This window comes from Telopea speciosissima, chromosome 1 (assembly GCF_018873765.1).
Source record: "Telopea speciosissima isolate NSW1024214 ecotype Mountain lineage chromosome 1, Tspe_v1, whole genome shotgun sequence".
Classification (NCBI taxonomy): Eukaryota; Viridiplantae; Streptophyta; class Magnoliopsida; order Proteales; family Proteaceae; genus Telopea; species Telopea speciosissima.
Genome location: NC_057916.1, coordinates 50158987 through 50173446, shown reverse-complemented (window position 1 = coordinate 50173446; position 14460 = coordinate 50158987). Strand labels below are relative to the sequence as shown.

The 14460-nt window shown below is 44.0% G+C and overlaps 1 long non-coding RNA gene across 1 annotated transcript; it reads right to left on the bottom strand.

The window, feature by feature from the left end:
• Positions 1–3814: 3814 nt before the first annotated feature.
• Positions 3815–12534, bottom strand: LOC122648669. Its single transcript, XR_006331114.1, has 3 exons — positions 12524–12534; positions 8846–8849; positions 3815–3937 (listed from the first exon to the last, which is right to left on the bottom strand). It is a non-coding gene; the product is annotated as an uncharacterized LOC122648669 (long non-coding RNA).
• Positions 12535–14460: the final 1926 nt, after the last annotated feature.

The following is a 14460-nucleotide window of genomic DNA, read 5'->3' as shown; positions in this document are numbered from 1 at the left end:
TGGTGATTGGAATCATATGATCGATGGACCTTGTCAACCTAAGGACTCAAATGGCTAACGGTATTTAGATCCTCTACGGCCTGGGGCTGAGCGGTCATCGTGCGCTCCACTCCCAAGCTGCGACATCGAATTCCATGTCGATCCAATGGTTAGTAGACGGAGCTCACTTCAAAATTCAAAATTACTTCACAAAATTTAAAATTGCTTGTGTTTTTGGAAATTACAGAGACTACCCCTACTGGAGGAGTCTAGTTACCAATTTCCCCTTGGTTTCATTCCCTTTCAAATTTTCAATTTGTTGGATTTGGAATTTTTTGTTCTAACCTGTCACAAGTACTAACATGTCGACTATGGTAATTAATCCAAATGCTGATCCAAATGGATATTATGTTGCCTCTTCTATGATCACATTAAAATAAAATAAGTACTAAACACCAATGGACTTCTACTCCAGTCTAGAGTCTAGACTCTGCAACTGTATGTCCTTTATATAGTAAAGGGGAGCCAAGGTACATTCATTCAACAACTATTGCTCTTTCTGTACTCCCTCTTCATAATTGTTGTTGATCGGGTCTGACTCAGGCTTCGGAGTCCGCTCCAGGTTTCTCTTGTGCCCTTCATCTTTTGCAAGTTATCCACGACATCAGATCAAATTCCGATGACAACAGACTCTATTGTCACTCTTAGGAATAAAATGGTTAATGTTCATTGATGTGTCAACTAGAGCAACCGATTCCTTTCACTAAATGTCCAATTTTTTTATTTTTTTGCCACTTCCTTGCAAAATTAAACACTGATTGGTTTTCAAGGCAAACAATTTAACCTGGTTTGTTGGATTTGGAATATATATTTTCCCACTTGTCTTAAGTGTCGAGCATGTCAACCATGGTAACTAATCCAAATGATGACCTGAATTGATCTTATTTTGCCTCCTCTATGATCTCATTAAATTAAACAGTGATGAATTTTTTTGGGAAAACACTGTATAAAGGAAGCTATTTAGTGAAACGTGAACGACACACGATATCCAAATTACAAATATCAGACATTCATGGGGAGGAAATGGGCCAAGAAGTCCTACACGCTATGGACAACGCCCTCCGAGCCAGGGAGTCAACTACGTTTTTAATCTCCCTGGAACTATGGTGAAACGAACAGAAAGTAAAAAAAGTTGCAAGATGGAGGATATCCCCAACTATGTTCAGCGCTGGAATCTAATTCAGGGATTCATTACGTGATAATGAAGTGATTAGCTCTTTGTTGTCCGACTCCATCATTAGGGGGGGATGGGGAGGACACTTGTCACATGCGTTGATGTGTGGATGAGGGGAACTAAACAAAATGTCATATACTGTGCATCTTATGATGCCTCAACATGGAAGGCTTGGGCTTCAACCCTTTTGATCTCCTCACTGAAGAAATTCTCTATGTGATTCTCGAATTCCTCTATGAAAATCCTCTTGACAAGAAATCATTATCTATGGTCTGCAAATCCTTCTACGCTGTTGAAGCTCAACACTAGAAGACTCTGAAGCCCCTCCATTCTGAGGTACTCACCACAATCCTTGATCGATATCCATTTGTTATGCATCTCGATCTCACGCAGGGGAGGGTTGCAGATTAAGGTTGCAGGTGTACAAAATAATTTACCCTAGACTTAATAACAATAAATGAGTCTTGGTGGATTTGAACCACCATATATTGGGGAATCCCCAATTGCTCTACCTGTTTGAGCTACAGACTCTCATATAAAAAAGCAAATGAGAGCAATTATCATGGAGAAGACTCACAAGTCAGCAAACATCAAATACATTGAATTGGATGACCGAAATGGTTTCATGTTAATTCAGTTTTACAATGTCAATTAAAATAGATCATGTGGTTGCATCATGATCTATATCTCAAATAAGAAATAGCAGTAAAGCATCCATGACCCATTCATCCATTGAATGTGAATAATCCACTATTCAACACTGATAAGTTAAAACCTACTGAAATGAAAATTATCAATTCCAAATGCAGCCACGCATGATACATCTCATAAAGAAAGTCTTAAGACAGCCCCTATCATAAATCATCAATCCTCAGCTACTCTCATAAATCATTAGTCAACTACTATCCTGCTGCCCTACAAAAATAACAAATAAGTTTAGAGAACTGAAAATGGAATTCATCAATTATATATACCACAATTCATAAATTGAATAAAGTTAACACCTAAGATTGAGATAGTGCATCATCCACTACAATGAAAAGAGATCAATATAAATCATGTCAAACATGATAGTCCACAAGCAATCAATGAAAGAGATCAACAAAAATCGTGTGGTTAAGGCATACATTGTAGGCATGGTTCCTGACAATAAGCAACAAGTAATAATTGCATTCCATGAAAAGAAAATCATCCCTCTGTATTCTGTTCCAACAGAATCAAACCGACCACTTTTTGCATACATGTCAATCTGGTTTTAACTCAAGACATCATCCCATACATGTTATTAGTCCAAGACAAGAGATTGCTAACTTATTACAAAAAGGTGGAAACAGTTTCTCAGCCCAGTGGCCATCAGATGGGGGAGGAGGAGAGGGAAAAAACACAAAAGCCCAGAACATAAGGATAGAGAGACCTGAAAAATTTTACTTGTCAATAGATATAAATTCTTAAATGAATGTAACAGAAAGAACAATTTGGGTGTTCCATTAGCTATATTGACATATCATTCTTAAATGAATGTATAATTCTTAAGCAATCAGATTTGTCCTTGAAGGTATATAAATGTATAACTCCTAAACAAAACCATCTGTCCGAATCACCTTAAACAAGAAACTACAAAACCAGATTAACTAAGAATATAATGAATTCAATGACTAGACCTTGCAATTAAGATGAATCAAAAGCATTTTCTAGTTGACAAAAAATTATACCTGCACAGATCAGTCCTCTTAAAAATACTATGAAACAGATCAAGGACTGTCACAAAACCATCCAAATGACAAGAGAGGATCCACACCTAAAAAACCACCCATATGAAAGAGAGGGTCCATCTATAAAAAAGAGGCAGAGGAAGCAGCCTGGGTATCGTTCAAGTTGATGGGTTAAATTCAGTATACTGAAACTAGTGACATTTTTAAGACAGAAACAAAGGAACCAGGCTGGCCTTCAATAACCATTGAGAAAGGCAATCATGGAATCTCAGGTTCAATACAAGATGCCTAGGCAACGAATTAATCGAGCACTGCTATGGTGAAATACTTTTAAGTATTTGGACTGATGTTGCACAACAGCCCAAGTGATCCATCTCAACTACGAAAAGTGAAATGGGAATTGGTTTGCTTCTCAGATTATACCAGTACATATATCAGATGTCAGAACATTAAAAATGATGTAATTTTTACAAGGAAAAAGTGCTGATGTGCACAGTCCATAATTATGCAAAATCTAGCACGGACCAACTAACCATTCAAAGCCAACATAAACATTAATCTTTCATCATAGGAATTAATGACAGCTCAAGCCAATATCACACAAAGCCACTCCAACAAAATGGTCAAATACATGCAATACATTAACTTAACAGTAAGGGTTAGCAATTTGAAGCCTAACAAAAAACACTTGCAAATAAAAATAAGCCATCCAAAACACAAGTCGTTGATGCGTAGCTCGCAGAGAGAGACAGAGAGATTTTAACCCCAAAATAACAGAATCTCTTCAATGTTCATGAATCCTACATAATCTTAAATCTCAAATAAATCTCTCAATCTCATAAATATGTTCTTATATTTTGGATTATGCCATTGCAGGAACTGCACAATCCTTTGACCAGTTCAACCACCCGAAAGGGCAGATTTGGTCACAACCCTGGTAGAGTTGAAAGAAATAGAGGCAGATCTGACAGCAGTAGCCATGAAAGCTTTAGCCAATCTCTGAACAACAAGGCTGGCAGACTAAGAAGAAAAAGAACTAATGAAGCTCTCCAAAAAGTAACAAACAGAAGCATCTTTGATAGGGCAAGAAACTCTTAACAACAATATGTGCATTTTCACCTTTGCATATCTGCCTTCCATCAATCCAATGCTTTGCAACCTGAAGGAAATCACTGATTTGCAACATTTGCAATGCTATAGAAATCATCTGAATACTCAGTTAGTCATCACCTACTCAAGTCATTTTAATGAAAAATTTCTACCTCCAACAAATCTTTTTTCCTTTTTGGAATACTAGAATCTTTCAACAAATCCTCCCTCTTCTGCTTCTCCTTTGCAAGGACCGATACTTTTCCCAATTTTGCAGAGAATCACTTTAGGCATATTGAATCTAACTTCTACCTATCATTTAAATAAAAAAGAAAAGTAAAAAACCCTTCTATCTTAGAGTTTATGCAAGAGTTTCCTAAGCGCAACATTGGTTTCCTGTAACCATTCTGTGACAATTGATAAGAACACCCAAGATTCCATATTCAAATTCAATATGATACAGAACCAGCATACCAAGGAAAAAGGGTGTTTTTTTGGGGTCTTTGTCCAAATGCAATAAATCAATTACTATGAGCATCACTAAGTTATAAAGAAGATCTGCAAAACAAACTTATAAATAACAAATCAACCTTCAACACCATTGTATCATTGCCAAGTTGGACACTCTATCTCAACTAGGGGTCCTACCATATCTGCAAAAAAACTTCTATTTGATAGGGGAAGAAAAGCTGGTGACATCCCAAGTCAATATCAGCAAGATGTAAATTACTGCAGCTAAATTTGGGATAGACTGCCAACAAGTTCATTTCGATTTTTCAGGCATTGGGCAATAACATGACCTGTACAAACACATACAAATACATTTGGTTATTATCATGTGCTAAAATTTTAAAAATTCAGAACGACAAATCCACAGATATGTATGGATGTATAGGGTATTTAGATATTTGAGTAATCCATACAATAAGTGAACTTTTGTCTCTATGAATGATTGTAGAGATATTCCTAATTCTTAACCCCCCCAAAAAAAGTGATATTCCTAATCCACCGCATTTAGAAAGGAAAAAAGAGAATAAGAGAAGATGAAAGGTGAGAGACAGAGAGCGCAGAGGCAGGATACCTATTCATCCTCAAGTTCTGCAAATTGCTAATGAGAGTGTAAGGCAGCAAGATCGGGGGCTAGGCAATTGAGATAGCGGCACTGTGATTCATCTCGTTCTTCTATACTCCGCCGACTGTTCAACAAAAATACGACCGTTTTCCCTCTAGTTTCGCCGTCACCAGAAACCATCTACAGCATCTAGATTGTTCTCTGCTACAGGTGAGAGAACTCGTAGAGAAGAATAAGAGAGATTGGGGTTCGAAATCTGGGAGTCGAGAGCAGCCCCAACCGAGAACCAAGCGTTCGACAGGAGAGAGAGAGGAAGCGTATTTGGGATCATATAAACCATAGTATAAAAAAGAAAAAAAAAAGCGTATGTCGTATGATGTTTAAAAATTCAATTAACGAACGAGATTTATTGATACCAATTACATGGATCAGATTACTCTCGACCATGGATTCCCTTATCTGCACTGTCGACCAGAAAACCTTTTGCCTTTTTTTTTTTTTACATAATAGTATGTCGAGTGTAATGCGAGTGGGAACAATATGCACGAGTTATGGAGCATTGAACGTTCACTAATCTAGTAGGTAAATCTTCTCATTACATAGTGCAGATATAAACTTGAGATGCCAGGCATAGCTGCATGTATCACCAAACCCAAACCCAGTGATGAGGGAATGTAGAACCTACCAATAGCCTACATATGCTGGATCCACATGGCTAGCAAGTATAGAAAAATTGAAAAGGGGAAATAAAAAACCTACAGATATAAGTCAATGGTTTTTACAGTAAACATTGAAAATGTTGTTTTTGCTGCATGTTCGCAGGTCCACCTAATGGATTACTTGATGTTCAGAAGTCCATATTCTTAACTACTTCATGTAGAGATATATATTATATATGCTAGTACACAGGCATGTTAAATCATAATTATTAGGAAAACCTTTCTCACATGTACATTATATTTCCCATTTATACTTGGGGGGTATTTCCTAGAAACAAATTAACCATCCAATTAGGGAGTTTTTCAAATGGTTTCTCACCCTCATTCCTCTTCCGGTTACTATTTATTGAAAACTATGGCTATGGTTATCAAGAGTGAACTGCTACGTAGATATGTCAAGAAGTGAGTCCATTACACCAAGAGAAACAGAATATAAAGCAAGCTGAACTGAAAAAGAGCCTGACCTTAATTTGATACCCAGGTTTTATCAGAAAACATAAAAAATAAAACAAAGTCCAAGGTACAAACACCCAGAAATATCAACATTGCAGGCTGCTCAGTACATATATAATGATGAGATAACCATAAAACTCCTACATCCACAGATACTGGAACAGATGTAGATTTATCTATATGCAATTGAACTAAAGGAGGAGAGCATGATAAATACCCATGGATTCATTCTTAGACCTAACCCACTTAACAACTCTTACTTCCCATCTATGGATTCATTCAGCAGAGCAGTCCAAGCTGAATAAAACAAAGATTCTCTCTCACCATCACTTCTTTGTGAATCCAATCTCTTGTTATATCTGTTGGATTCTGTAAGACCAGATCCTATACTTAAAATCTGAAAGGAGTAAAAAATATATTGTTACACGAATTGCTTGTAAAAATAAGCAAACACACAAAGAATTGAAGAACAAAGAAATAGGAATATGTGCCCACCAATAACAGGAGAAGTCAAGTTCTGTGATGGAAATCCTGGCGATGGAGAAGGAAAGGAAACTCCTCCAAATTCCACCCAAGAAGTGAGGGCAGCCATGAAGAAATATGTAAGACAGACACCGAGGAGAAAACCCAACACACAAATTTGGCAAGGAAATGAATTGCTCATCTGTAGAACGAGAACATATATAATCCAAATTTTTTTCTCTACTCTGAGCAAAAAGGACGTACTATTCGATCAATTAATGTCAGTGTCTAGGATAAAAGTGTTTGGGTTCAATCTGGTGCAACTACAGGTGAAGTTTCCTTCAAATAGCATAAACACTAACATGTAACATACATAAGAGAACTGAAAGATAAGGAGGCTGCAATAGAAACACATTTATGCCGGCATTTGAAGAAGGGGTTCAATCTGTTCCAACCTTCTAATCTTGTTCCCTTATTCCCCAGCCCACTCTAGCCATCAACATCCCCCCAAGTTTTGACCAAACCTTATGCCCTGTTGGTTAGAATACTTTCAGATTTACAGGCTGTTCTGTTTATGAAATTGGTAGGGAGGATTTGCCACTTTATTCTTTCATTCTGGCTCTATTTATTTTCTCTTTCCTTTTGGTAAATGTGTTGATTAGGTTTTCTTGTAAAAATTAGAAGGTTGCATATGTTATGAAAATAATATTCTTTGGTTGAACATAGTATGGTTTATAATTTAGTAATAAACATATGTAATATTCAGAAAAATAATGATTTGATCCCATATCAGCCCGATACAGTCTGATATGGTAAAAAAATATCAGTATCACTATCGATATGAACTAAATCCTTGAGGATAGACAAAGAGTGCCTACAGTCCTTCTACATCTCTTCCAAATATAGGAGTCAAAGAGACATGGGAGAACAGGTTTTTCTACAAAATATTGCCAATGGAACTAATAAGGCACTAACACACACCTACCATCACACTAACACAACAACAGATAAGAATATTTTTTATATGTTAAAAGAGCACAAAGAGAAAGACTCACTCTCCTTCTCTCTTTAGAAAGTCTCACACTCTTTTGAAGGTAGGCCATGTCCATGTGAGTAGCTGCTTTAACTTTAGTTTAGCTATTAAAGCTGCTCATAGAAAACTTGCTACAAATGCAGCTTGTCCTGATCAGCTACTACAGTGCATTGGCATCAATGCCATTCATCTTCACTGCAAATGCCAACTCTTTAGCTGCCTAAGAAGCTCTAACAGGTATGAAAGTGGGTTTCTGTACCAAAACAAAAGTCCTCACCAGAGCAATTTTGGGGATTGAGATCATTAGTAGAAACACTTTGATACATCCAAGATTCACCGAACCAGTCAGCGGCTGCCACGTGTCACAAAGCGACCCGCTCCAGAACCAAGGAGAACCAACCGGGGGTCCCACCCGGCGCAGCCTGCACCCAGGCGCCGGCCTCACCCAGGCGCCGGCTTGCACTCAAGTGCCCGCCTGCACACAGGCGCCGGCCTTACCCAGGAGCGGCCTCACCCAGGCGCGGCCTACACCCAGGCGCCGGCCTCACCTAGGCCCGGCCTCACCCAAGCGCGGCCACACCCAGGCGCCGGCCTCACCCAAGCACCGGCCTCACCCAGGAGCGGCCTCACCCAGGCGCAGCCTCACCCAGGCGTGGCCTCTCACCCAGGCACGGCCTGCACCCAGGCGCCGGCCTCACCTAGGGGCAGCCTTACCCAGGCTTGGCCTCACACCCAGGCGCGGCCTCTCACCTAGGCGCGGCATCGTGGACGCAGTTGTGATGTACACGGGCACCGAGGCCGCTCATCTATGACCCAATCGTGTCACTATAGACTTATGCCACCACCAGGACTCTGGGCCACCGCTTAGAAGTCACGTCACCCAGACGGATTCAAGCACCCATGACGTTATCACCACACGCGAGTATCTATCCGCCAAGGATCTGGATACCACCAGGACACTCCCTCCCGCGGGAAGATGGCCAATCAGGATAGAGCACTGCTACCTAGGGCCTCTATCCACTCAACGGCACACTCGCCATCAAACTGGGACTCTCCATATCATCATACTCCACTATAAAAGGAAAGGTACACCACCCTTAGAGGAGACATCTAAACTCATATTGAATAATCACTATTCATCTATTTGCTCAGTAGATCTAACTTTGGCATCGGAGAGCCCTAGGCCGAAACCACACCGGTTCTCTCTGTTGACCCCTTGGTCCACTTGCAGGTGACGGCACTCGCAGGACTGCTCGACGATTTCTTGATGCAATAGATTGGCGCCGTCTATGGGAACGACGCTATCCATTACAGCTACTAGCTCGCTTCTATATACGTTCAATGGCACAAAGGAAGACTACCACCACCAACAACGGAGCGAGGAATGGATCACCACCCCCAGAGTGCTCTCGCCACAGAGCCAATGACCAGGACCATGTCCCTCTGGAGGAAGAGATCCCTTAATGACCAATTTGTGGTTGACGAGTCCAACAATGACGAGGCAGATGATGTGGTGGTAGAGGTGATACCTGACCCCAATGCTCCAGCCACTGTGGGTCAGATCAACGACCTGCAACGACAGATCCTCGATGAACAACGACTCTTTCGAGAATACTTGATACAGCGTGCGACATCTCACCGCCGAAGGATGTCGCTATCAACAAGGGTGGAGTCCGTACCTCGACAAGAGCCGAACCCTAGGAGATCATCTCCCAGGGGTGTGGGATCAGAGAGACTTGCGCAACAGGCAACCCCCACTCTGCAGCGGGAGGAGCCTTCCAAGCATCCTAGGAGAATAAGAGACCTCTTGCCACGATCAGAACGTGGGAGGACACCAACACCCAGGGCGAGGGTGCCTAGCCCGCAGAGATCGGTCCGGAGGTCTGTGTTCGACGGACGACTTGAAGAAGGTCACATACCACGACGAAGCCGAACCTACAGAGAGGAAAGTCCCTCACCTTCGCGACAGGGTTCATCACGGCGTGACCATTCACCATCCCGCCAACACTCAAGGCGGGAGGGGACATCTAGGAGAGAGCGTGAACGAGGTCGCAACGAACTTCCTGCCAGGCGTGAGGGACAAACACGGGACTAGGAGCTCGATCAAAGACTCCGCGACCTAGATGAGAAGCTAAAAGGGCTGAAGAAGCAGACCAAAGGCGAGACACATTTCATACCTGGATAACACCCCTTCTCGACAGAGATCATGTCAGCCACGCTACCTTCTAGATTCCCACTACCCACCTTTGAACTTTACAGTGGTACTACTGACCCTAATGACCACATCAACTACTTTAATGGCATGATGACGCTGTATGGTGGGTCGGACGTGGTCTCCTGTCGGGCATTCCCTGCATCCCTCAAGGGAGCAGCTACATCATGGTTCTCCAGGCTACCACCGAGATCTATATTGTCGTTCGCAGAGCTATGCGAATAGTTCGTCACCCGCTTCCAAAGCAGTGTCAAGCAGAAGAAGACCACCGTCAATCTACTGAACGTGGTATAGAACCCTGGGGAATCTCTCAGGGAGTACGTTAGCAGGTTTACCAAGGAGTCCCTGGAGGTTCGAGACTTGGACGACCAGACACAACATGCAGCCCTAGCAGGAGGTATCAGGGACCTGGACCTAATCAAGGACCTGGCAAATCATGAGACCAGGACTATGAAAGAGCTCCTGGAGCGGTGCAACGAGTTTGCAAATATGGCCGAGGTGGTACAAGCTAGAACGAAGATAATCGAGGCCAAGCCGCAGGACAACAAGAGGTCAGCACCTGATGACCGCAAATAAGGTAAGAGGTCGAGGACAGAGCGTCGACAAGAGAAGGGCGATCGCCCATCTGGGAGGACAGACCGTCGCCCAGAGAGAAGTGAGAGGGCAAGCACCCCTGAGTTTACGCCACTGAACACCACCAGGTCCTAGATACTCATGCAGATCTAAGACCGTGACCTACTCCATTGGCCACTGCCCATGCTAGCAGGACCAAAGAAGCGAAACCCTAACAAGTACTGTCTCTTCCATAAAGAGAATGGGCACGACACAGAGGAGTGCTATCAATTGAAAAGAGAGATAAAATAACTTGTAAGAGCAGGAAGCTTGAACAAATATGTGAAGGGGAGACGTGAAAACCACTCAGGCCAAGGAGACAGAGGTCGCGATGGAGACAAAGTAGAACCGAGACGAGAAGGAAGAAGCAGAGATCGAGAGAGAGACCGCCCAGAAGAACGGAGAGATGCAACAGAACCTAGTAGCACCAAGGGACCTCCTATCCTCACCATACTTGGAGGACCGGGGCAAGAGTCCACAAGAAAAGCTAAAGCCCATGCCAGGTTCATGGGAGTGGCAGAGAAGCCAAGCAAGATAGCCAAGACCGAGGCTGTGATATCCTTCTCGGATGAAGACCTGGAAGGACTAAACTGCCCACATAAGGATGCCCTAGTAGTACAGGTGGAGGTAGCCAACCGACCTGTACACAGGGTACTGATAGTTACAAGGGCGTCTGTAGACGTACTCTCCTTGGACGCCTATCAACAATTCGGGTTCGGGGACGATCAGCTCAAACCAGAGCCCACTTACCTCCATGAATTCTCAGGTGCCACCGCCTCCATCAGAGGTACCATAGAACTACCCGTCACCTTCGGGGTACACCCTCGAAAAGTGACTATCATGGTGAATTTCATGGTTGTCAAGTCCGTGGTGTCCTTCAACGGCCTCCTAGGGCGACCATCTCTGACAGCCCTTAGAGGAGTCATATCGCCACTCCACCTAAAGATGAAGTTCCCCACCGAAAATGGGGTAGGCGAAGTCCGAGGAGATCAGAAGAAAGCAAGGGAGTGCTACGCCACCTTCATGAAAAAGAAAAATGGTAACACTCGCGGAATGACACTCTGCCTAGAGAACATGGTCAGTAACCAGAGAGATGAATTGACAGAGAGTAGAGGAAGACCAGTAGAAGACCTCATCTCATGGCCCCTCAGCAGGGATGACCCCTCCAAGGTCGTACAGGTTGGCTCGTTACTAGGCAAGGAACAGAGAGGACTTAGACACCTCCTCCAAGAGAACATGGATGTCTTTGCATGGTCGACCTCCGACATGCCTGGAATACCACGTTCCATAGCAGAGCATCGACTACATGTCAACCCAACCAGGAAGCCCATTCAACAGAGCGGCGTAACTTCTCCCTCGACCGACAAGCAACAATCAAGGAAGAGGTCAAGAAGTTGACCAGTCAGGGTTCATCAGAAAGGAGAAGTTCCCAACCTGACTCGCAAACGTGGTCATGGTACCAAAGCCAAGTGGGAAGTGGAGGATGTGTGTCGACTACACCAACTTGAACAAGGCATGCCCAAAAGATGAGTACCCACTGCCCAGGATCGACCTACTGATCGACGCCACCGCCGGCCATGAGATGCTGAGTTTCATGGATGCCTACTCCGGGTACAACCAGATCCTCATACATGAGGGTGATGAGTCCTACACCGCATTCCGGACATACAAAGAGAACTACTGCTACAACGTCATACCGTTCGGGTTGAAGAATGCAGGGGTCACCTATCAGAGGATGGTCAACAAGATGTTCGAGGAGCAGATCGGGCGCAATATGGAGGTATATGTGGATGACATGCTCGTGAAAAGCATCCGCTCCAACCAACACCTGACTGACCTAGAGGAAGCATTCATAGTACTGAGGAGGAACCAGATGAAGCTAAACCCTGCAAAGTGCGCCTTCGGTGTAACGTCAGGAAAATTCCTGGGGTTCATGGTCTCAGTACGTGGAATAGAAGCCAACCCATCCAAAATCAAGGCCATCCAAGAGATGGCACCTCCTCGGACGGTCAGGGAAGTGCAGAGGTTGAATGGAAGGGTCGCCGCCCTTTCCAGGTTCGTGTCACGGGCAGGTGATAAGTGCCTACCGTTCTTCAAAACATTGAAGAACCTCCGAAGCCCTAAAGATTTTACATGGACATGAGAGTGCCAGAAGGCGTTCGAAGAATTAAAGGAGTACCTAGAGAGCCCACCACTACTTGGGCGACCAGAACCTAACGAAGAATTGCAGCTCTACCTGGCCGCCACCCCTGTCGCGGTCAACGCAGTACTGCTGAAGGAAGAAGATAAAGTCTAGAGGCCTATCTACTATGTCAGCCATATTCTGATCGATGCAGAGACTAGGTACACTAGGGTCGAGAAGGTAGCCTATGCATTTGGTAATCGCAACTAGGAAGCTACGACCATACGTCCAAGCCCATACCATCACAGTCCTCACAGACCTACCTCTGAAGAAGATACTCCATAAGAGAGACGTCTCCAAACGATTGATAGCATGGGCAGTGGAGTTAAGTGAGCATGACATCAGGTTCCAACCAAGGACAACCATCAAAGGCCAAGCCCGAGCAGATTTCATTGCAGAGTGTACCCTATCTGAGATCGAACCAGAGATAGGGGAACCCGAGGAGAAGGATTGCGGATCGTAGGACATGTTCGTGGACAGGTCGAGTAACGAGGCGGGAAGCGGCGTTGGCCTCATATTAACCAGCCCCGAAGGATTTCATATCCAATATGCTCTCCGATTCACCTTCCAAGCATCCAACAATGAAGCAAAATACGAAGCACTACTAGCTGGACTCCGGGTGGCCAAAGCCATCCAAGTCACACACCTATCCACCCGGAGCGACTTCCAGCTTGTGGTGAATCAGGTGAATGGAGAGTACGAGGCGAAAGATGATAGGATGACATCATATCTAGCACGTGCTCAGGCATTGATCGAGGGTTTCATGAAGTTCGAGATGGTTCAAGTTCCCAGGGATGAGAACGCTGTCGCCGACGCCCTATCCAGGCTAGCCAATGAGGAACTCCAAAATTTGGCTAGTGCAGTCTATGTTGAGATCCTGCATGAGCCAACGTATAAGGAAAAGCAGGTTAACAAAATCGAGGAGGGACCTAGCTGGATGGACCCTCTACTCAACTACCTCCAGAACGACGTCTTACCAGGAGATAAGGCCGAGGCAAGGAAGATCGGGATGAGAGCTGTAAAATACACCATCCTAGACGGGGTACTGTACAAGCGGGGGGCAACAACACCACTACTCCGATGCCTAGGACCCAAGGGGGCAGAGTACGCCCTAGAAGAAGTCCATGAGGGGATATATGGAAGCCACATGGGGGGACGAGCCCTAGCCTACAAAATCCTCCTCCAGGGACTATACTGGCCACGAATGCAAGAGGAGGCCATCCAATATGCCAAGAAATGCAAGCAATGCCAGTTGTTCACCCCAGTACCCCATCTACCCGCCACCAAGCTAACATCAATCCTCAACCCCATACCTTTTGCCATGTGGGGGCTGAACATCTTAGGAAACTTCACCGCAGCACCGGGAAACAGAAAGTACCTGGTCATCGCGATTGACTACTTCACCAAGTGGGTCGAAGCTAAACCCTTGGCTAAGATAACAGAGACAGAGATGGAGAAGTTCATCCGCGACGACGTCATCTACAGGTTTGGGGTACCACAGATCCTCGTCTCAAACAACGGCAAATAATTCAACAACCCCAAATTCCAACAGAACACTGCTAGAAGGAGTCAACGAAAAGATTGGAAAGAGCCAAAGGGAAGTGGGTCAAAGTATGTAAGCGTTCTGTGGGCATACCGTACCACAGTAAGGACACCCACAGGAGAAAGCCAATTCCTCCTGGCGTATGGCACAGAAGCACT